The sequence below is a fragment of the Mirounga angustirostris genome, unplaced genomic scaffold, assembly GCF_029215605.1.
Source record: "Mirounga angustirostris isolate CCGP_5_RB_7025 unplaced genomic scaffold, mMirAng1.0.hap1 SCAF_17, whole genome shotgun sequence".
Taxonomy (NCBI): domain Eukaryota; kingdom Metazoa; phylum Chordata; class Mammalia; order Carnivora; family Phocidae; genus Mirounga; species Mirounga angustirostris.
In genome coordinates this window covers 37,194,378-37,216,156 of record NW_026991725.1, presented here as the reverse complement: position 1 = coordinate 37,216,156, position 21,779 = coordinate 37,194,378, and the positions used below count along the sequence as shown (strand labels likewise).

At 47.5% G+C, this 21,779-nt stretch overlaps 1 protein-coding gene across 10 annotated transcripts in view; it reads left to right on the top strand.

Annotated features, from left to right (window-relative positions):
* The window catches only part of SLC39A11 (solute carrier family 39 member 11), a 403,594-nt gene that overhangs the window by 83,460 nt on the left and 298,355 nt on the right, over positions 1–21,779 (top strand). The gene's annotated exons all lie outside the window — the stretch shown is intronic.

The window sequence follows — 21,779 nt, the reverse complement described above, 5'->3', positions numbered from 1 at the left end:
GTAAACAGAGATGTGTTTATTCTGACATTTCTCTGCCAAGGGGGTATTTCTAGGCTCTCTCCATGCAACCCAGATGCATCTCTGTGGTCTCCAGGTCCCTTTTTATCTCTGCCCCTACTTATTGGCCAGCTTATTGAATGCCCCTGCCTCTGAGACCAGAAGGGAGGCTTGCTTGTTGGGCAGCTGTCTCAGCACTTGTGAAATAAGATGGTATTTAGGAAGGGCCTCAGGTTCTCCTTGGTGCTAATTAAATATTCTTTCTTTCACCTTCCCCTGAAAAATCCTTTTGTTACTGACATCTCCACGTAAAAAAAAAAAAATGGACAGAATCCCCTGTAGCCATCATTCAGCTTCAAGCATTACTGATTTGCTAATCGCATTTCTTCTGACTTCCCCCAACCTTCTATTTTTTTTTTTTTTAAAGATTTTATTTATTTGACAGAGAGACACAGCGAGAGAGAGCACAAGCAGGGGGAGTGGGAGAGGGAGAAGCAGGCTTCCCGCTCAGCAGGGAGCCCGATGCGGGACTCGATCCCAGGACCCTGGGATCATGACCTGAGCCAAAGGCAGACGCTTAATGACTGAGCCACCCAGGTGCCCCTTCCCCCACCTTCTTGAGAGGTTGGAATATTTCGTAAAAGCAAATCCAAGACATCATGTAATTTTACCTGTAAATTCAATCCACATCTCTAACTGAATGACTTTACTTTTTTTTTTTTTAACAACATAATCCTCTTATCACACTTACCCAAATTAGCAATTCCTTATTGTAACCTAACACCCAGTCCACGTTCATAATGATTCCCACCATTTTTTTTTCAAAGGGGTCATCGAAAATTGTTTTGTTAGAATCGGCATCCGAACAAGATTTTCACATTGAATTTTTGTTATATCTTTTCAGGGTCTTTTTATTCTTGAACAATCTCATTTTTTTTTTTTTTTTCCACTGTAGTAATTTGTTGGAGAAACTGGGTCATTTATACCCATAGAGTATTCCATGTTGTGAATTTGGCTATTTGGCTAATGGCTTCCTGGGGGGTGGGGGGCTGTCTCCCTTGTTCCCCAGGCCCCCCTGATCTCCTGTGAGCTGGGCATTAGACCCTGGGATTTGGTGACTTCAGAGCCTGTTTTCCAGGCATGAATGTGCCCTGGTGATGCCGCGTGTTCCGAGTGTGTCCGTCCCACCAGAAGTCATGTAACATGTGGTTTTCTTTTCTTTCTTTTTTTTTTTTTAAAGATTTTTATTTATTTTTTTAGAGAGCGAGCGAGAGGGAAACAGCATGAGAGAGGAGAGGGTCAGAGGGAGAAGCAGGCTCCTCGCTGAGCCGGGAGCCCGATGTGGGACTCGATCCCAGAACCCTGGGATCATGACCTGAGCTAAAGGCAGACGCTTAACCATCTGAGCCACCCAGGCGCCCCAACATGTGGTTTTCTCTTTTGGTTAATCAGGATGTGGTTCCTTTGTCCTGTTTGTACAGTCCTATGATCTGGGGTCTCCCGGAGGTCACCTAAGTCAGCAGCCATCAGACTGGGGTCCATGGACCTTCCAGAGCACACAGAGGTCTTCCGGGTGGCACACAGGGGAACGGATAGTGTTCACAAAATCCATTTCCAGGTCCTCAGCATCCGCAGGCTCTCTTTCTTAAAACCGCTCTGCCTGAGGATGCTCTGGCAGCCGGTTCCCCTTGCCCGCATTCCCTTACCCGTTTGCTCTCCCCCGCTTTCCAAAAGAAAGACACACTCTTCCCTTATTACCTTGTCTCTGGGTGGCAAAATCTCCACGTGTAAGGGGGACCCTTGGGATGTTGTGCTGATGTGGAGAAAGTGAGTCCTCTCATCACTGATCCCTGGGCACAAATCCTCCAGTGGTGCAGATGCTGTCTTGGTCCTTTGACTGTGGATCTAATCCAACTGTTAGCACAGAGATCCTTAAAAGTAGTTTTCCTTGATGGACCTCTGAGATTTGGGGCCTGTAATTTGGATAAAATTCAGAGAACAAAAGGACAGTATTGTAACAAAGTATCTATTTTTTCCCCATCCTCTTCTTTATGTGAACACATTTTCTTTTTGCTTACATTTAAAAAAGAAAAAGAAGAAGGAAAAGAAAAATAGAAATAAAATTGATTCCCAGCTGTCCCTGATTCTAGCGATGACCACTTAATATTTGTCCATGGATATCTGAATGAATTGAAAAAACAAGGAAAAGGGCACATCCATGGAAATATGCATTTCAAAGAATATTTTGCTTTTTAATGCTTAACAGTTATAAAACTGTGTTATATTTTTGTGGTTAGAGATCTATTCCCTACCACTTATAGTTGTAATGGTAACTCAATCCAGGAAATTGTTACTTAAGCAGTTAGAGCCCTAGGCTTACATGGATTTTCCTAAAAATTAAATTATATTGCAAAGAAGTAGGGTAAAGAAATCAATAATAGACTTTCTAGCATAAAATATAAGTTGCTTTAGGAGAAATTCTGTGGGGAAATGGAATTGAAACATAAATCTAGGAGAAAAAGGAATGATGTAAGTTTTTGGACTTTTGAAGAAGGGCTTGCTTGTGCTTTTTTGTGTGTTTAGAAAGTAGCCTGTGAACAGAAGAGTACATAACACATGAACATACAGTGTAGTTTATATATATTTTTCAGTGGATAATGGTGGGAATCAAATCCCTCTGCCATTTAGATCCTAGCAGATACATTTTTTTTTTTTAAGATTTTATTTATTTATTTGAGACAGAGAGAATGAGAGACAGAGAGCATGAGAGGGAGGAGGGTTAGAGGGAGAAGCAGACTCCCTGCCGAGCAGGGAGCCCGATGCGGGACTCGATCCCGGGACTCCAGGATCATGACCTGAGCCGAAGGCAGTCGCTTAACCAACTGAGCCACCCAGGCGCCCCTAGCGGATACATTTAATTGACCGATGAAACAGTTTTATTTAAAGAAATCACTTTAGGCCAGAAATTACATCTTTTGCAACTCTTTAAACTCAAGATGAAAATATTTTAAATGTCAATTTTAAAAGAAGTGAGGAGGTACCTAGTCTTTAAAAATTCTTACAAGGGTTACATAGATACAGAGTTTGAAGAACTCTGTTCTGTGCTGTCTTTCTGCTTTTGACTAGGCATTTGTGTCTCCTGTTCTAGTTTGTTCTTTTTTTATTGTTTTTTTAAGATTTTATTTATTTATTTGAGATAGAGCGAGAGAAAGAGAGAGAGAAAGCGAGAGCACAAGCAGGGGGAGCGGCAGGCAGAGGGAGAAGCAGACTCCCCACTGAGCAGGGAGCCCGATGCGGGACTTGATCCCAGGACTCCGCGATCATGACCTGAGCTGAAGGCAGATGCTTAATGACTGACCCACGCAGGTGTCCCTCAAGTTTGTTCTTTTAGGGCAAAAGCCACTGTAAGATTTACATAGCAAAAATCAAAAACCGATGTGAAACAAGAAAGGAAATAAGCAAAAGCAGAGGACAATAGTCTTCAGGACATGTCAGAATGAATTTGGGAAGCATGAAACATGAACATTTAAGATGAAATCATCAGGCCAGTGTATTGTGGTCATTTAAGTATGAGGATCTAAAACAAAATAGTTTTACTTCTGATTTTTAATGTAGTTAGTTAAAAAAAGAGATTCTAAAAATTATCTGTGTGTGCGCGCTGCTTCTTCTTCTTCTTCTCCTCCTTCTCCTTTTTCTTCTTCTTAGCATTTTCTTTTCTGAAACTGACCTTGAGGTAGTTCCATAAGAGGAACTCCTGGAAGGTCAGCAGATACATGGAGAAAAGTAAAAGCATGATGTGGGAGACAGTTGAGGCTCAAACGCAGGAGATTTCAGTGGCCTTGGTGACTAGTAGTGAGTTCTCATAAATGCTTCCCCAAACTAGGGAAAAGGCAGTAGAGCCCCGGGGGCCTGAGCTATAATAACTGCTTGTAGTAATCATGGAATAATTTATAATGAATATGGCCATTCTGCTGGTTAGGACGGTAGTTCTCAACTGAGGGATGCTTTTACCCCCCGGGGGACATTTGGCATGTTTGGTTGTCAAAACTGATATCTAGTGGCTAAGGGCCAGGGATGCGCACCTAAACACCTTCCGGTGCCCAGGATGGCCCCCACCACAAAGAATTTTCCAGACTGACATATCAGTGGTGCCATGCCAAGAAATCCAGGTCTAGAGCATTTTGATGTGTCCTCTCTAGTCACAGAGTGGAATGTGTAAAAAGACAGATGTATTTAAAGTTAGAAGAAGAAGGAGAAGGAGGAGAAAATCATCCTGCCTCTCCCCCTTGCTTCCCAGAGGTCGCCACTGTTAGCCCTGAGCAGATCCTTAGAGAACTTTTATCATGCACATACAAGGTATCTGGATAAACATGACATAGTGCTTGGTATCCTTCAACACAGCTTTTGTATTTATTCTTCACAGCTCTGAGACACTTTGAATAAATATCTTGGAAAGGGAAAACTAGCAGGGCACCTGGCTGGCTCAGTCGGTGAAGCATGTGCCTTCAGCTCGGGTCATGATCTCAGGGTCCTGGGATCAAGCTCTGCATTGGGCTCCCTGCTAAACTGGGGGTCTGCTTCTCCCTCTCCCTCTGCCTCTGTCCCCCCACTTGTGTGCGTGCTCTCTCTCTCAATTAAATAAATAAAATCTTAAAAGAAAAAACGAAAAGGGAAAACTAGCCATCAGCCAGTTGACTGGGGTCCCACCGTACCCAGCACAGATGTTAACACGTTTTCATGGGCAGCTGTGTATACGTTTATGTGTGTGTGCGCTGCTTCTTCTCCTTCTCCTTCTTCTTCTTCTTAGCATTTTCTTTTCTGAAATACGGATCTGGTATAATGCTGCAGTAACACATCTCTACAATATATAATTGTGCACTGAGAAAGGAGATTCCTAAGACTAAGGACATGTCATTTTAAATGTGCTTAGCGGGATATTTCACAGGTGGTTTTTTCTCATTAGTAAGGCCTTGGAAGCATTAATCACTTCTCCTTAAATGACTCCTCTTAGAATCCATTTGCCTTTTCTTCTTTTCCCCCTGACTCCTTAAATCACTCTTTAAGTCTTTAATAATCATTATCTTGTTCTTCTCAGTACCCATGTCTGCCCTTGATTCTTGCCTGAGGTGTGAACTTCATGGGGAGAAATGTTACCATTAAAAAAAAAAAAAGGCAGAAAGTGAAACCTAGAATATTACAACATTAAAGCAGGAAAAGATTTTAGATGGTTATAATAGCTAATATTTATCACGCCGTTTTTTTTACAAGGTGCTCTGCTGAGCACTTCACATAGATCATCTAATTGAATTTTTGTAATGCTCTATGAGGTATACAGCAGGTACTGTTATTTACCACTTTACAGAGGAGGAATTAGGCATAGTGAGTGTAAATAAATCATTCTGGATCCCAAGATGAGCAGAGTCAGGATTTGAACACACAGTCTGACTCTAGGGCTTCCGCTCTTAAACCACAGTGCCTCCCAGCTGAGGTCTGGTCCAGTTGCCTCTATTTACAGGCAGGAAACAAATCCAGAGAGAGTAAATGACTTACCCAGAATCAAAAATTGCTAGATAGGGGTGGAGTTGGGACCGAACTCAGACGAGAAGTCAGGGGCTGCCAGCATTTAGCTGTGTGACCTTGGGCAAGCTCCTTGGTCTTCCTGAACCTCAGTTGACTGCTGAGAGCTGGCACTGGATTCATGAAGGGCTTCTTGGTTCTGCACTGTTAAAGGGGCAGGTTCCAGCGCTTGTTAGCATGTGTCCTTTGCTCGTAAGGCGACTGTGAAGCGTTGTGGTTAGTTTTGGTTCATCTACTCAACCTATTCAGTGGCAAATTTAAACATGCAATTGAATATCTTTTTATCTGAATGAGAAAGAAGTCATTGTCCCAAAAGATAAACGTTTAGATGAATTTGAAGAGGCCAGAACATCCAGGGTCACCATTTTAATTTTCTTTGCCCAGGTTCTGATGTCTCTTTTTAGTGACACTTACATTAACTAGGAATCTCTGAATCAATATACATTTTCTCTCGAGGAAGAAGCACTTGTGTGGAATAAATAGGACCAGGAACCTGCAGAAGAGAGAGACAGCCTACCAATCAAGCAGCTTACTTGTAGGCACGAAGAGGCAATTTCATATCTATTATTTAATCCCATAGGGAGCCGGGTTCTTATGAAAGACATGATTTTCTTAAGGAGATTTTGGCTGAGTCTGTTTTTGTGCAGCACGTGGTGAATAATATTTTCTCCAAATAACTGGCTCCCTGTTGGAAGTTAATGACGCTCTCCAGTGATGGCCTTGGAGTCTGGAGGGATGCAGGTGACCAGCTGTTCTCCATTTCCGTGGAGAAATGGATGCGCAGAATGGACTCAATTTGTAGCATGAGGGATTCAGGGAGGAGGTTTCAGGTAATCCACTGGAAAGGTTTATTGTAGAGTAAATAGTAGAGAGAGAAGAGCTGGGTGTGGGGAGCAGCCATTGAATGGGGTCTTCAGAAATCCTAGCTTTCATGCTCCTGGCCCCACAGATCCCGGACTGTGTGTAGTAACTGCTTGATACCTTTTCTCCATCTTCCTGCCTGAGAGGTAGAGAGGCCTGATACGTCCTAATGGAGATTTTTCAATGTGAGGTCTTTTGGGCGACACTGAAATGGGCTGGGCCACAGCCAGTGTAACATAGGACGGCGTGAGAGGAGCATGCAGACAGGCCCTGATGGGGCTCCTACCAGGAGCATTGCTCTCTGTTTCTCTGAGCCATGATTTTCCTCTTTATGAGGCTGAGAAGAATGGAGGGCCCCAGGATGACCCCTTGGGGATGTTGACCATGCTTGCACCTAGAGCAGACCCTGTCCCAGCATCATGTTGATTGGACAGACCACCTGGGAAGCATCAAGGCAGTTGTCCAGAGCAGAGCTCCTCTCTTAAATTTGCTTTTTCAAGCTTTGGGGAACTGAGGAGCCCCAGGGCCTCCTCGATCCTGTTCTCTGCAGGTTGTCTTGTTTTGCACTGAGATGCAATGACCGGGGAGGTGATGCTAGTCTGTTTTAGGATGAAGACCGCCCTTGAGGTTGGTTCTCAGCCAAGAAGTGAGGAAGAATACCAGGTTGGCTTGATGGGGCTGGGAGCTACCTGCCCCTGGGGTCTCATTTGACCAGCTACACGTAGCATGGTGTGTAGAGAAAAATGCGGGGAAGGGCTCTTCTCTAACCAGGACTATTCCCAGCCTCCCTCCAGGTTCTTGGCACGGTTGGTAAGGGGTACCCACCACTCCTGCCACCAAAGATTCTTGCGTAGCGACGCTGCAAGACACGTTCAAACTCATGGTCAAGGGGTTGGGGCCCTGAAGGTTTGCATGATGAAGCATTTTATTATTTTATTATTTTTTTGGGGGGGGTGGGAAGGAACAGAGGGAGAGGGAGAGAGAATCTTAAGCAGGCTTCACGCCCAGCACCGAGCCCGATTCGGTGCTCGATCTCACGACCTTGAGATCAAGACCTGAGTCCAAATCAAGAGTCGGACGCTTCACTGAATGAGCCTCCCAGGTGTCCCACGAAGCATTCTATTTTTAAAGGACTCAGATGGCCAGTTTACAATGGGAAAACTTCTGTGTCTCGGCTGAGTGTTTTTAAACCTTGCCACGCACGGGCAGATGCCGGACGCAGCACAGGAGACAGGACTGACTTGTGACTTGGTTCTCCTGGACCCCAAACAGCAGTGTTTCTTTCTTTCTTTTCTTTTCTTTTTTTTTTTTAAGATTTTATTTATTTATTTGACAGAGACACAGCGAGAGAGGGAACACAAGTTGGGAAGAGGGAGAAGCAGGCTTCCCTCTGAGCAGGGAGCCTGATACAGGGCTCGATCCCAGGACTCTGGGTTCATGACCTGAGCCCAAGGTAGAGGCTTAATGACTGAGCCACCCAGGAACCCCAAACAGCAATGTTTCTTGTGGGCATGAGGGCGATATGGTGGCAGGTCTGTCCCTTGGCCTTCCCTTCCTCTGGTGTGACATGTGCCGGCAGGATGAGGGCCTTCTTTCCCGGCACATCCTGACCTTGACTTGATGTTGGGAGGAAAGCCAAGTCTTGCTGCAGGAAGAGGGGTGGCCAGGTGAGGGAGGAAGAGAGGAGAAAGGGGAGAAAAGCACTCAGGAAGGAGACAGACCATCACTATTATTATTATTGTGCTTTTTCTTTTCAATTTCATGCTTCAGATTTCCTATGTCATTATAAACAGTGTGTGGGGGGGCAATGATATACATTACCTTCTGTCTACGGTGATGGAAAGTAACAGCGTTTGTCTGCGTGGAGGAGCCTACATGTATTCTCCTGCCCCGCTAAGCAGCAGGTCTGTGTGGCTCCGAGGCCCGCCCAGAAGCCCCTGGATGGTTGCTTGGATTCTCCGGCTTCCCCACCTTCCCCACGTGCATCCTCAGGCTCCACTCCCATGGCCTGGGAACCCCTGCATCCCTCTTGTCCCCTCTGCCCTTCCTTGCAGACCTGGGCCTTCTCTACAGATCTGGCCAGGCACTCTCCTTGGGGAAACCCTGTTCCTCTTTGTTTGGGGCTCCCTTCCCTGTTCCCATGAAGGGGGAGGTGAGAGTGTATGTAAATGACCAGCAGATTAAAAAGGGCTTTGAGATTGAGTTTCAGTAGTCAGGTGTGAATGCCCCCAAAGACAATAAGTCTTACACATCTCCCTGCAGGAGCAGGTGAATGTATAATAGATATTCCTTTAAGATGATTGGCTCATTTGTCCTTCATCTGTTCGTTCGTTCATTCATTCATTCATTCATTCATTCATTCATTCATTCATTCATTCATTCCGCATTGATAGAGGATCTGTTGTATTCCAGGCATTGTGCCAAGTGCTGAGGATTTGAAGAAGTGCTAGGAGGCGGTCTCTGTCTTTAAGGAAGTTATGATCTAGTGGAGAGGTGGGCGCACTGCCTGTTTTTGTAAGTAGAGATTTATTGGAACCCAAACAGACTTGTTTGTTCACATTGTCTGTGGTGGCTTGTGCAGTATAATGGCCCAGTGAGGAACCACAACGGGGGCTGTGGTGCCTGCAAAGCCTGAGGTATTTACTATCTGGCCCTTTACAGAAGTTTGCCACGCCCCGGGTTAGTGTTGACAGGTTTTCTGAGGCCTGGTTGCAGGGCCAAGAGCCGGAGCAGGTGTCCACAGCTCTGTGTCCTGCAGGGCCCGGGTTGGCCATCTCAGACCATTCCTGACCGGGTGATCTCCTGGGGGAGCTGGGTTTTGCTGGGGCGGGGGGGTGGGGCCTGGCCTTGGCTTGTGAAATTGATGCTCCTGCTGCCCCTTAGCTGGGGTGGGCCTTTGAAGACTCTTCAGGGGCTGGCTTTGCAGGGAAGCATGGGAACGACATGGACCATTTTGCTCTGATCTCCTTGTCACATAAGGCACGCTGTGTCAAGACAGGTGGCTGAGGACAAAAGTGTGCAATTTGAGATTGTGAGCTAAAACGAGGTTTCCCAGCTCCAGTCAACCTCAAGTTGGCAACTGTCCTCGGCATCCATGGTCTAGCAGAGGGAGCTAACTTGGCCTCACATGCTGGGCAGTTCGGTTCCAAGGAGCTCTCTCTCTGGCTTTGGAGAAACTCCCTTCATTCTGATGCAGTGGTTCCCCTTGGGCTGCATGGTAGAACCATCTGGAAAATTTTTAAAGGCCCGGTGCCCCTGACACAGCCTGGACTAATACATCCAAATCTCTGGGGCTGGGATGAGGCTTCAGTAGTTTCTTGAGCTCCCTTGGTGATCCAAGTGTGCAGCCCGCACCGAGGGGCCCTGTTCTAATGGGGACCACTGTGTAATGAAGGATGAACTGGTGTTTGGAAGCAGCAGACTCCTTTCAGAGGTTCCAAGTAGCTGTGGGGCTAAGAGTTCACCTGAGCCCATATGTGGGGGTGGGGCCCTGGTTTGAGGGCACTGGGTGTGGAGGATGGAGCCTTAGAACCTGGATGGGGGAACCCTGGGGTCCTACTGCCTTTGGTCCCCTGCTGCAGGCCTGCCTGCCGTGGGCTGCTGGGGTGGTCCACCCCGTGCTTGACAGTTGTCTTGGCCTCTAAGGCTGGTTGGTTTTGATACCAGCCTGGGTTGGAGGGGGCAGGTGTACTCACAGCTATGTTTCCCAGTTGGTCAGGTGATACTGGACAGCTACCAGCTGGGAACTCAGGCTCTTCCTCTGGGCTCCTTGGCACGTGCAAAAGAAAGACGCAGGGCTGGATCTTTGCTGCTTGGAGAACTTGAGCATGAGCTGAAATTCTCACTTGATGCACAGGCCTCCTTAGATCGCACTCTGTGTCTGAAAAATCTCAGCACGGGCAGGGCCTTTTGGGGGTTACCTCAGGCATCCCTGTGCCATCTGACAGGGCAATGTTTCACCAAACCCAGACAGCTGGTGGGAGTGTAGCTTGCTCCCCAAGACTTTTATGAAGCCAGTCTCCACTTTTTTTTTTTTTTTTTGGTAACCTAATTGAGTGTTTAGCTAGCTTGTTAGAAACTTATCCAACCTAAATGTCTTCTGCTGCAATTTAAATAAGAGAGAGTCACTGACATCATTTTTCATAGACATCCTAGTACAAATCACATCACAAAGCATTTGCTGAGGGTCAGCTCTTTTGCACGATACTCCAAGTACAAGGGATCGAAGTTAATATTGGTTAAGTCTTGTCCTTTAGCCTTTGCCTGCCAAGACCAAATCTCGATACATGTTATTAACACAAGTGCTTTGTGGAAAGCCTGCCATGGGATGGCTCATGATTGCTTTTCAGGGGGGGCTCACTCACAAGAAGGGAGAAGAGCCAGTCATCAGAGCTTTGTCAAGGGCCTGTGCAATTTTAGAGATGGCCCAGACACGTGTTCTGCTTGCAGAATAACCATTAATTTCCTTCCTTCCTTGGGGAGTGGCTGCTTGGAAGGTGGGAACAGGGAGAGGATTGTCTTCAGGCCAATCCATCTATCGGTTAGTGAGCGCCTCCTGTGTGGTGGGCATTGTGGGGGTATGTAAAGAAGCAAGATGCAATCCCGCCCTTCAAAGGGCTAAGCTTGGCTGGGTTCCTGTCACTGTGAGATGGGTCAGCATGTGGTTGTGCGAAGGTCATGTACACAATGAGATGGGAAGCCTTGGACAGGGAGGTTACTTCTAGTCGGGGAGTTAGGGGAGATTTCTTCAAGGATGAAATCCAGGTTGGAAAAATAAGTAGAGCTTGGGGATGGGCACAGAGCAGGGGAAGGAAGTGAATTGTGGGCAGAAAGAACAGCATATTGAAAGCATAGCCATGGAAAACACAGGACTGTTGAAGGCATGGCAATTGGTTTGGTTGGAAGGTGATGGCTGAAACGTAGGTTGGGGCCCTGTGGAAGGGAGTCTGCGCTCTGTTCTCTATTTTTTTTAAAAAAAAAGATTTTATTTATTTACTTGAGGGAGAGAGAGAGCACAAGCAGGGGGAGCAGGAAAAGGAGAGGGAGAAGCAGACTCCCTGCTGAGCAGGGAGCCCGACGTGGGGATGCATTCGAGGACCCCAGGGATCATGACTGGAGCCAGAAGCAGATGCTCAACCGATTGAGCCACCCAGGCGCCCCTGCGGTCTGTTCTTTCGACTGGTGGGGAAATCCTAGAGGTTTTTGAGAGGGTGAGGGGACCAGAGTTGTACTTTCAGGAAGTGCATTCTGTTGGTGGCAGAGAGCGTGGCCGTAGGGAGCGTGCAGGGGGAGGCCATGATAGAGAGGCAGATCAGAGCCTCTTGCATTACTTTAGGTGATGCCTGGACCCCTTAGCACCTTGAATCAGGCAGAGGCAAGAGAGTTAGGAAGGGAGAGAGCAAAGGACGGTCCTGCTGGAGAACTGAGAGGACCTGGCAGCCCTCTGATTGCGCAGGTAGCCAGAGAGGATCAAGCCCATCACAGCTACTGTGTTCCTGGGGCTCCTTCCCCTGGGGCTGTTGGAGAATTTGCTGTTGCCTCCTGGCTTATGGGCTGAGTGAGGGGGACTCTGCCAGAAACAGAAGAGGTGGAGTTTACATCGGGCCTTTCTCATTTGAGTGGGTTTGTACTTTGGAATCTGTGTGGCGGGGTAGTCTCCATGGCAACCAGACACCTACAGCTAGTTGTACTGATGGCGATGCTTCCTTCTGCTCACTCTGCTTTTGACTGAGAGTAACTGAGACCCCACCCCCACCCCAAATAGTGGCTTCAACAAGGAAGACTCTCATGCAGAAGAAATTCAGAGACCGTGGCTGGAGTCCCCAGGGATCTAGGCTCCTTTTTCCACTCAGTGCTTTACCCCACAGGGAGGCCTTCGCCTTTCTGGCCCAAGGTAGCTGCTGGAGCTCAGGTCATCACATCCACCCTCCAGATGGTAGGTGGGAGGGAGATTCCCTGCAAGTCTTGCCTGACAGCTCCACTTACAGCTCACCAGCCAGAACTTATTAGAAGACCCCATCTCTCTGCAAGGACGGCTAGGATACATGGTCTTTCAGCTGTGCTGCCATGTGCCCAGCCAGACAGTGGGATTCTGTTACTGAAGGATGGGGGAGAATAGAAACTGGAGCAGGCAGTTAGCCCTCTTGGCCATACAACCCACTGCAGAGAGAACTTTGAGCCCTAATGCTATTATGGATTTACCTTCTCTGTGTACATTTTGTATATATTCTTCTTTTAAATGAGCTGCATTATTCATTCTTTAACTAGTTTCCTTCAGAGTGGAGGAGTAAAACATGAACTTGGCAAGAGATTCAAGTAGTACAGAGGGTATGCAGTAAAAAAAAAGTCCCTCCATCTCTGTTATCAGCCAGGGCTTTGGAGGCCATGGATGATGAAAAATCTAGCTCAATCTGGCATAGGACAAAAAGAAATGTACTGGCCCATGCATTTAAAATACCAGGCATAGAACTTGACTCAGATAATACTGTTAGACTCTGTAGATCCAAAGATATCACCGGGGCCTGGGTTTTTCTGTTTCCTGGCCTTGTTCTTCCCTGTGTGGCTCCACTTTTGGATATTCTTTTGACATCCCCTCAGTCTCACATCCAAGGGGAGGAGGAGTCTTCCTTCCCCAGCTTAAATGGCCTTGGAATTGACTTTCATGGGCAGGGAGTCACTTGGGTTGTGTGCTCATCCCTGGACACAAACCGCCATGGCCATGGGAATGTGGCGTGTTGATTGGCCAGGCCTGGGCGACCTGTCCACATCTACTGGCCGCCTCCTCCTCCCAATAGATGAAAAGCAAAGACTAAAAATGATGAATAATGGGGGTGGGGGAGATGTTTCCTCTGAAGCAAAATCGAGGTGCTGTTGCCAAAGTAGGAGTAATGGAGGTTGGGTGGTCAGCATATAGCAAATGTGCCCACATGCTTCAAGATACAGCAAACATCTCCCACACTCCTTGTGCCAGTTAGGAATCACCCCAAAACCTAGTGGCTTACGGCAACAACGATTTGTTATTTCTTATGATTCTGGGTTGGCGGGGCTCAGCTGGGTGGGTTCTTCTGGTCTTGCGTTGGGTCACTCACGAGGTGGGGTCTTCTGGTGGTGCAAATAGGCTGGAGGGTGCAGGAGGCCTTCCCTCACAGTTGTGGGCACTTGGTGCTACCTGTCCTCTGGGTCTCTGTCCCACATGGTGGTTCATGGGTCAGTAGGTGGAAACTGTAAGGCCTTGGAAGCCCAGACTCAGGAGCTTACACGAAATCTCTATTCATGTTTTATTGGCCAGAGCAAGTTGCAAGGCTCACCCAGATTCGAGGGTTCTTGGTGGCAGGAGCCTGCAAAATATCATGGTTCTGCTCCACCCTCTACCGCCTCACCATGCATGCAGAGGTGATATCTGTTGATAGTCTACCCTCCCAGGATCAATATTCCTTTTCTGTTGCTGGCTGCCTTTTTGTTGCCATTTCTAGAAGTCCCTGGCCCCCAACGCTGGGTCTCCCTTTGTCCTATTTTCTCCATCCTGCTTCTAAGTTTCTCTTTGGGCATCACTCCCATCGAGTGAGAGGAAAGTCTCTTTCTAGGTTTTCATTCCATTTGCTAACAAACACCCAAAGAAGACATCTGAAGACCCAGTGAAGCTTAATTCATGCTCATGCTCTATGGGCGGCAGAGAAGCAGAACCTTCATGGGCCCAGATTCGTCATGGGTGTGTTCTGGTCTCCTGAGAGGAAAGTGTTTGGACTAGCTTCTCAGGACGAGGGCTACGCTGTTCTCGAAGCAAGAACTAGCATGGGTGAGGTGACATTCTGTGGCTAACAGTAATGTACTCTCCTTGGAATCTTTTCTTGGGGACATGTGACCTTTTGGGAGCGGGTATGTCCACACTGTGGAATTGGAAGGGCCCGGGACAAATACCAGTTCTTCACTTACATTCCACGCCTCAGCATTGCTTGGCTTCCTTAACCTATATGACTTTGATTTTTTTTTTTTTGAGGGTCAAAAAATTCCCTTTTAAATTCAGGCATCCATTCTACTCCGTCTTTCCAGGGGAGTCTCTGCCTCATTTTAGGAACATAATTTAAGGATATAAAGAGCACGTTGCTGAGGGCAGGGCGGTGGAGGGAAGGTCCCTCCTAGTGTTTCTCTGGTGGGAGTGCGGGCAGAGCAGCTGAATGGTGCTGAACTATGGATTTATGCCTCTCTCTGCTCCCCGGGGGTGGTGAGTACATGGAGACCGGAGACGCTATCCTCAGAGGCTGAGGATCCTCAGCTGCCTTCTCCCAGGGCCTGGAGAGGTGTGTCAGACTCAGGCTCTCCCTCCTGGATGCCTCCTACCCCAAGGAATGGGACCTCAGGAACACCTCTGTAACACCTCCACTTGCCTGGGCGAGAGGAGCCCTCTCTGGGCAGCTGAGGCCAGGACTCAGAGCTTGCTCCTGCACAGTAATAAAGAGCGCTGGGCTCAGACAGTGAGGCGGGAGCCCTGGGTTGCATTTCTGGCCGAGCTGTTTACAATCCCTGTGATTAGCAGCAAGTCCTGTAACCTCCAGGCCTCTCCCGGCTTCATCGAGACTGAAATCCTTCCCCTCCTACCTTGTGCTCGGAGTGGAAAGGGAAAATCAGGGCATGACTGCTTAATACCTCTGTGCCCTCCAGAGCGAAGCGAGAACAAAATACCAGGGAGACAGGAACCTTAATAGCTTGCTGGTGGACGCTGATCTTTGCTGTCTTGGTGCCCTGGCTTTTAATCCCACATTTGACTTCGGCTCTGGGCCACGATGAGCTGTTTCTCCAGACTTTGCCAAACAGCAATCAGAATAGAACCATCAGGCCTGATGGAGAGTGAGCGCCATGAGAATTGTGCATTTGACAAGTGAGCGAAGGGAAGGAAGGTTTCACACTTACCTTGCACAGATTTTTTTTTTTTTTTTTTTGGTAGCGTTTCTTTGGAAACCTCTTAGTTTTCTGAAGCCCTGGTCTTCTTGTAAGAAATTAACCATGACAGCCCTGGGGCTAAGTGAGTTTGTTGTTCTCTGGGGCGGGGGTGGCGGGTGGGAAAGGGGGGTTAGAAAAAAAATACATATCTGTTAAAATGCATAAGCAAGGGGAAAATAGATTAGTATTGTATTTAAGGCAGGAAGAAGGGGCAAAGATTCATTGGCTGTGCATAAGCTTTAAGTAGATTACCCATCTGAATTTGCAGAACACTCTGTAATTATGCATGAAGAGATCTGCGGGGTGGGGTTTGTCCATGAGCTGACTGCAGGGAACACTTCATCTTATGGGCTCCTGAGTCCCAAATATTATTATGTGACAATGGTTTATTGCTTCATATTTTTCAAAGCTTTTTCCCATCCATTACCTCATCTGACCCTCATAATAATCTGGGTGCTGTAGGCTTTCTTTTTTGCACATAATAGATGAAGGGTGTGCCACCTCCCATGCTGGACTTCTTTGTGTCATCTGTCCATGGGATGCATGGGACAGCGTGGAAAAGAAGGAAGTCTCAGTCTCCCTGAGGTCCCCCCAAGGTCCTCCCAAAGTCTCCCCAAGGTGCGCCAAGCATTGAGGATACACAGTAAACAAAGCAACCCCAAATTCCTGCTCTCGTGGGACTGCCATTCTAGCAGAGAGAGTTACGTGATGCAGTCTACATGAAAACATACGTATGTCAGACAGAGATGAATGTGAAATGAGCACAGTAAAAAATGGAGGAGGATAGAGAGTACCCTGGGAGGGGTGGGAGTCATGACTGTTACAATCTTAAAAAGAATCAATCAGTGAAGATGCTGGGGAAGTGTTCCTGACATATGGAAGGCTCTCAATAAATTTTTTTGATGTATTGAACAAATAAACCAATGCTCAAATGGATGGATGGATTGGTGGGTGGGTGGATGGATGGATGGATGGATGGATGGATGGATGGATAGAAGAGGAAGAATGGGTCCTATCCACCCACTCACCCCTGCCCCCATAGACCTGTGCTTTCTTTGAGAGCCTTCCTGTGCCTACACATTTTCATATTCCCTTGCTCTGTTTCATGAATCAATGTGGAGTACCCTAAGCAGGACCTCATCTCATGTAACCCCTGGAAAGGATGAGCCCCTCCCTGCTGGAGAGAGCTAGCATCCAGCTGGTTTGAAATAGGAATGCTCCTGGTTCTATGCAGGTTGAGTTGGGAGGTAAATTGTTGCTAACTGGTCAAGGGAGAATTTGCCTCTCATTTATTCGAACTCAGTCTTGTCACGATGGACCTCATTTCCCAAGTCCTGAGGGTTTGCTTGCTCTGTCTTTCTGGGAGTCTGGTCCCTTCCACATCCTTGCCATTGAGACTTTGCTCCTTAACAGACTGAGCATCTCATTTTCCCCTTCTTCATCTACTAGCCCCTATCTGAGATAGGATTTCCTTGACAAGCATTTGAAGCTCTCTGCTTATTCTATGTAGTACTTATCGCCAGATACTAATTGTTTGTTCATTTTTTTCCCCCCTCATTTCCAAACTGGAAGCACCTGGAAGGCAGGGGCTGTCTTTTTCACCATTGGGACTTGGTCCCTAGTACAGGAACTCCAACGTAGTTGGCACTTAAAAAATATTTTTAATATAAGCGTTGAATGAGCTGGTGAGTGCATTAGAGGTTTTCCTTGGGGGGTTGGATGCCCTTAGGCCCAGCCCAATTTCTCCAGACCCTCTGTGTGCACTGAGGCACAACTCTGGAACATCAGGATGAAATCTCAAATTAGGCAATGAGAAACCCTGTGAGTCTATAAGGAAATCCATCTTCCTGATTCTTCCAATGAAGGAAGGAATTAATTGAATGTAAACTCATTACATCTCTGGAGCACTTTGAAAATTTCCCCATGATTTAATTACGATGAACTTCTCAGGATGTAGTCATGCCAGGAAATGTCTCAAACTGTCAGTGGCATGGGGTGAGCCAAGGGCAGGGGGCATTGGGCACTGCGGGGTGGGGCCTTTTCTCTAGAAGGCCTGCACTCTGGTATTATAATGAGCTCTGGAGTCACCTTCTTGGGTTTGAGCCTGGTTTCTCTCCTTACTAGTTGTATGAGCCCAGACTTGGTAAACCTCGGTTTCCTTGTCTGTAAAACAGTACTATCTCCTCTATAGGGTTGTCGTGCACATGAAATGAGTCAAAATACCTGAAGCACTTAGCACAGTGATCAGCACATAGTAAATGCCTAATACATTTTGATTACTATTATCTCCTGTCAAGGGAAGTGGGCAGAGGACACACGTGGAATTTGGAATTGACCTAAGTGAGCGAACGTGGGCATTACGGTTTGGGAACAGCTTTCCTTCAGTATGTGGCCCCCTTGTTGCTAAGCAGCCCTTGTCCACCCATAGCTGATTATCTTCCCTACACAGACTCGTCCCAACTTTCTTCTCAGCAGCGCCATCTTGGATGCTTGGATACATTTGGAACTTGGATAAACTTCTTTGTTTGTACATAACTTAAAAAGAATGGGATTGTACTGTACATAACATTTAAAAACACGTTCTTTCACTTAGTATTTCCCGAACGTTTTCTTGTTATCTTGGTGCTTGCATGGTTCCCCATCACAAGAACTGGCCATATCAGTTTTCAGTGTTATCCAGGTATAATTGAAATGCGCTTAACTGCGAGCATAGCCAGGATATTTTTAGCTAATGATTTGTTGCTCATTTTAAGTTGGACTTGAGTTTTTGAATCGTTGTTTACTTTTCTCAGGGTCATCGGTGCACATGTCTAGAAAGAACAAATGTTAATAAAAGGCTTTAAAGAAGAAAACAGCATTCCCCTCCCCTGCTTCCCACAGCCCTCTTTCCTAAAAGTAACCACTTTTGTCTGTTTCTTGAGAAATGTTCCCCCATATTTCTAAACAAATCTATTCTGCAATTTTTTTTTTTTTAAGATTTTATTTATTTATTTGACAGAGAGAGACACAGTGAGAGAGGGAACACAAGCAGGGGGAGTGGGAGAGGGAGAAGCAGGCTTCCCGCCTAGCAGGGAGCCCGATGTGGGGCTCGATCCCAGGATCCTGGGATCATGACCTGAGCCGAAGGCAGACGCTTAACGACTGAGCCACCCAGGTGCCCCTATTCTGCAATTTTTTGATTTGGAAACCAGTATCCTTCAGTTTGGGTCAGTGTTATCTTTAGGTTTCTTTAATAGTTTCTCCCAGTGGTCCTCTGCTCTCTCTCTCAATTAATCTTATTAGTTGGCTATTGGGCTTCCTGCATGAGTCTCTCGTTTTCCTCTCTTCTCTCTTTATTTTATAATCTCTCTGCTGTTTTGTTCTGCATGGTGGGAAGTTTCACTGACTTCAACTACATAAAAAGAGCAAATGTGTCTTTTTTTTTTTTTTATGTTTTCGTAGTTTCAGTTTCCAGAAATTTGTTGTTCTCCCCGTTTCTTTTCCCTCCCTCCATCACCCTGTCCATTTCCATGGATTTATTTCATACATTTGTACCTCTTTGATATAAATGATAGATTCTTCTCTTTATAAATGTTGCTTCCCTGAGTTTTCTGAGGTCTCTCTAAGAGCCTTCTTTCTTCCTGTTTGGTTCCTGAGGGCCCCTGGGGTAGCACTGGGGACATGCATTTATTTTATGATTATTTTTTAAGACTTTATTTATTTGAGAGAGAGCATGAGCGGGGCGGGGGGTGTAGGGGCTGAGGGAGAAGCAGACTCCCCGCTGACGGATGCTGATGTGAAGGAAGATGCTTAAATGACTGAGCCACCCAGGTGCCCCGTGGGGACATGCATTTAAAAACAGTTTCCAGGGGCACGGGGCTGGCTCAGTCGGAGAGCATGTGACTCTTGATCTTAGGGTTGTGAGTTGGAGTCCCATGTTGGGCATAGAGCTTCCTTAAAGAAAAAAAAAAAAGGTAAAACCAGTTTCCAGCTGGGTAAAGAAATGGTGCCTTACATTAGTACTGGCCAGCATTCTGAGTACCCTGTACGTGCCGCATACGTGTGTTAGCTCATTTAGTCCTCACGACAACTGGACGAGCTGGGGGCTGCTATTCAGTTTTGCAGATGATAAAACGGGGCTTATGGAGGGGACAGGATGTGCCCAGGCACTGTTGGAATTTGTCTGAAGTCAGTCTGATTTTGGAGTCTGTGCCCTCAGCCCGGTGATTCACATTTCTCCGATTTTTCTTGGATCACAGGTGAGGTGAAACATCTTATTAGTTCCTTAGTACCCTTAGGCATGTCTTTGGTGATGAGCTGGTTATTTATATCCATTGCCCAGTTTATGTTTCTAAATTATTATTTGCACCAGAGGCTTCTGAAATCAGTCTCGAGTTTCTGCCTGCCCCTCACCCTACGCCAGTCCCCTCTGCACCTGCCACCTCTGCGCAGTTCTCCCCGCTCCCCCTGTGGCAGCTGCCGCCCCTGCCCAAGCCAGCAGGTGCCCCCGTAGCCTCCTCACGGGCTCCTCGCCTCCGCCGTCAGCTGTTCCTTCTCCTGTAGCTGGCCGTCGGATGGACTGCTCACACTTAACAAGTTCAGCCCAGAGCTCTCCACCACCCTACTTCACTTCCTTCCCCATCCTGCACTCCACCTCTGCTGTCCCCAAGTCTTCTCTTCTCAGTCAAGAGCACCATTTTCTGCTAAGCGGCCACAGGCCCCAAACTGGAGGTCACCTCGATGCCCGTCTGCACTAGGTTGCATGGTGTCCCCCCGCCCCACCGCCTCCCAGTCTCTGTCCACTTAGAACCTGCTGATGTGATCTTATTAGAAAATAGGGTCTTGGCAGATGTAATCAAGTAAAGATGAGATTGCACTGCTTTAGGGTGAGCCCCGAATCCCATATGACTGGTGGCCTATGATAGGAAGAGGGAAATTTGGACACAGACTTGGAGACATACAGGCAGGAGATGGCCACATGACAGAAACGATGTGCCTAGGAAAGGAGCCAAGGCATACCAAAGATGGCTCAAAGCCCTGGAGGCCAGAAGAGGGAAGGGAAGTTTCTTCTCTAGAGCTTTGAGAGGGGCCCTGGCACTCCAGAGTCCTTGATTTGGGGCTTCTAGGCTCCAGAATCATGCGAGAACACATTTGCATTGTTTCAAAGCCCCCCAGTTTGTGGGTGTGGCCAGGCTGCCGCAGGAGACTCACCCACTCTTTCTTACGTGACCCTCCTCCTCCGTTCCGCCGACAAGCCCTGCCTCTCCCTTCGGAGGACAGCCCAAACTCGACCCTCCTTCTTCACCTGTGCCTTCAGGTCTGGGCCATCGCAATCCCCCAGGCACGCCAGGGGTGGGTTCTCTGTGTCTCTGCCTTGGCTGCCACCTCCCTGCCCGCCCCGCCTCTGCACCCCTCATCCACGGCAGCCAGCGTGAGCTTCTGAGAGTGCACATCAGCCCCATTGCCTCTGCTGGAGAATCAAGTCCCAGCTCCCCCACGGTCTGCGAGGACCTCGCCCTTCTCTCTGTCCTCAGGTACCTTTCCCCGCCTTGGTCACCATGCTTCAACCACGGCCATTTCAGTCCCCAGCTTGTTCTGACCTCAGGAATGTATTCCCTTTACTTGGAACTGAGTCCTGCCCCTCTCATCATTCAGACCGCAGCTCAAATGTCACCTCCCCCGAGAAGCCTTCCCTGACTACTCACGCACAATAGCTCCTCCCCGTCACTATCCATCTCAGGATGTTGCTTTATTTCCCTCCATTTCATTCATTGTTCTCCGAATTTCTTTATTTGTTTTCTTGTGTGTCACCTGTCCGCTCTTTAACTAGAGAGGAAGCTCCTCTTGGGCAGAGTTCTCCTGTCTTGTATAATATTTCTCATAATATGAGCCTCAGTGCCTGACTCGTTAACTGCTCCCTGAGTTAATTAATGCTGCCCCCAGAATCGTCTTCCTAAATCATATTTGAGACCCTTTCCCATGCTCCCCACGCCCCATGCCCCGAAGTTCTGCACGGCTCCCTGTTTCTTTACTGAATAAAGTTTAAACATATTGGCACAGTATTCCCAACTGTCCTGCCTGTCCTATCACCTTTCTGCGCTTCCTATTATATGTGTGTTCTACCTGGACCTTGGCTGTTCCTTGAACCTGCCCTGCCGCTCCTGGAATGCTGAGTTTCCCAGCCCTAAGCCGCATGTCAGGTTTCACACACCCTGGGGCATAGCGCTCTGTAGGAGGTCTCCCCCACACCCCTCATCCCTCCAGCCTGGGCTTCTCCCGCCTGCGATGCCTTTAGCCTCCTGGATTGTCTTCTGCCAGCTTCCTGCCCTCCCTGAGACGGGCTAGGATTCCAGCTCCCTGCCGCCTGTCTCCCACGACTGGGTGGCACGGTTCTTTCCACATCTAGGCGTGTGAGCACAAACAGACCC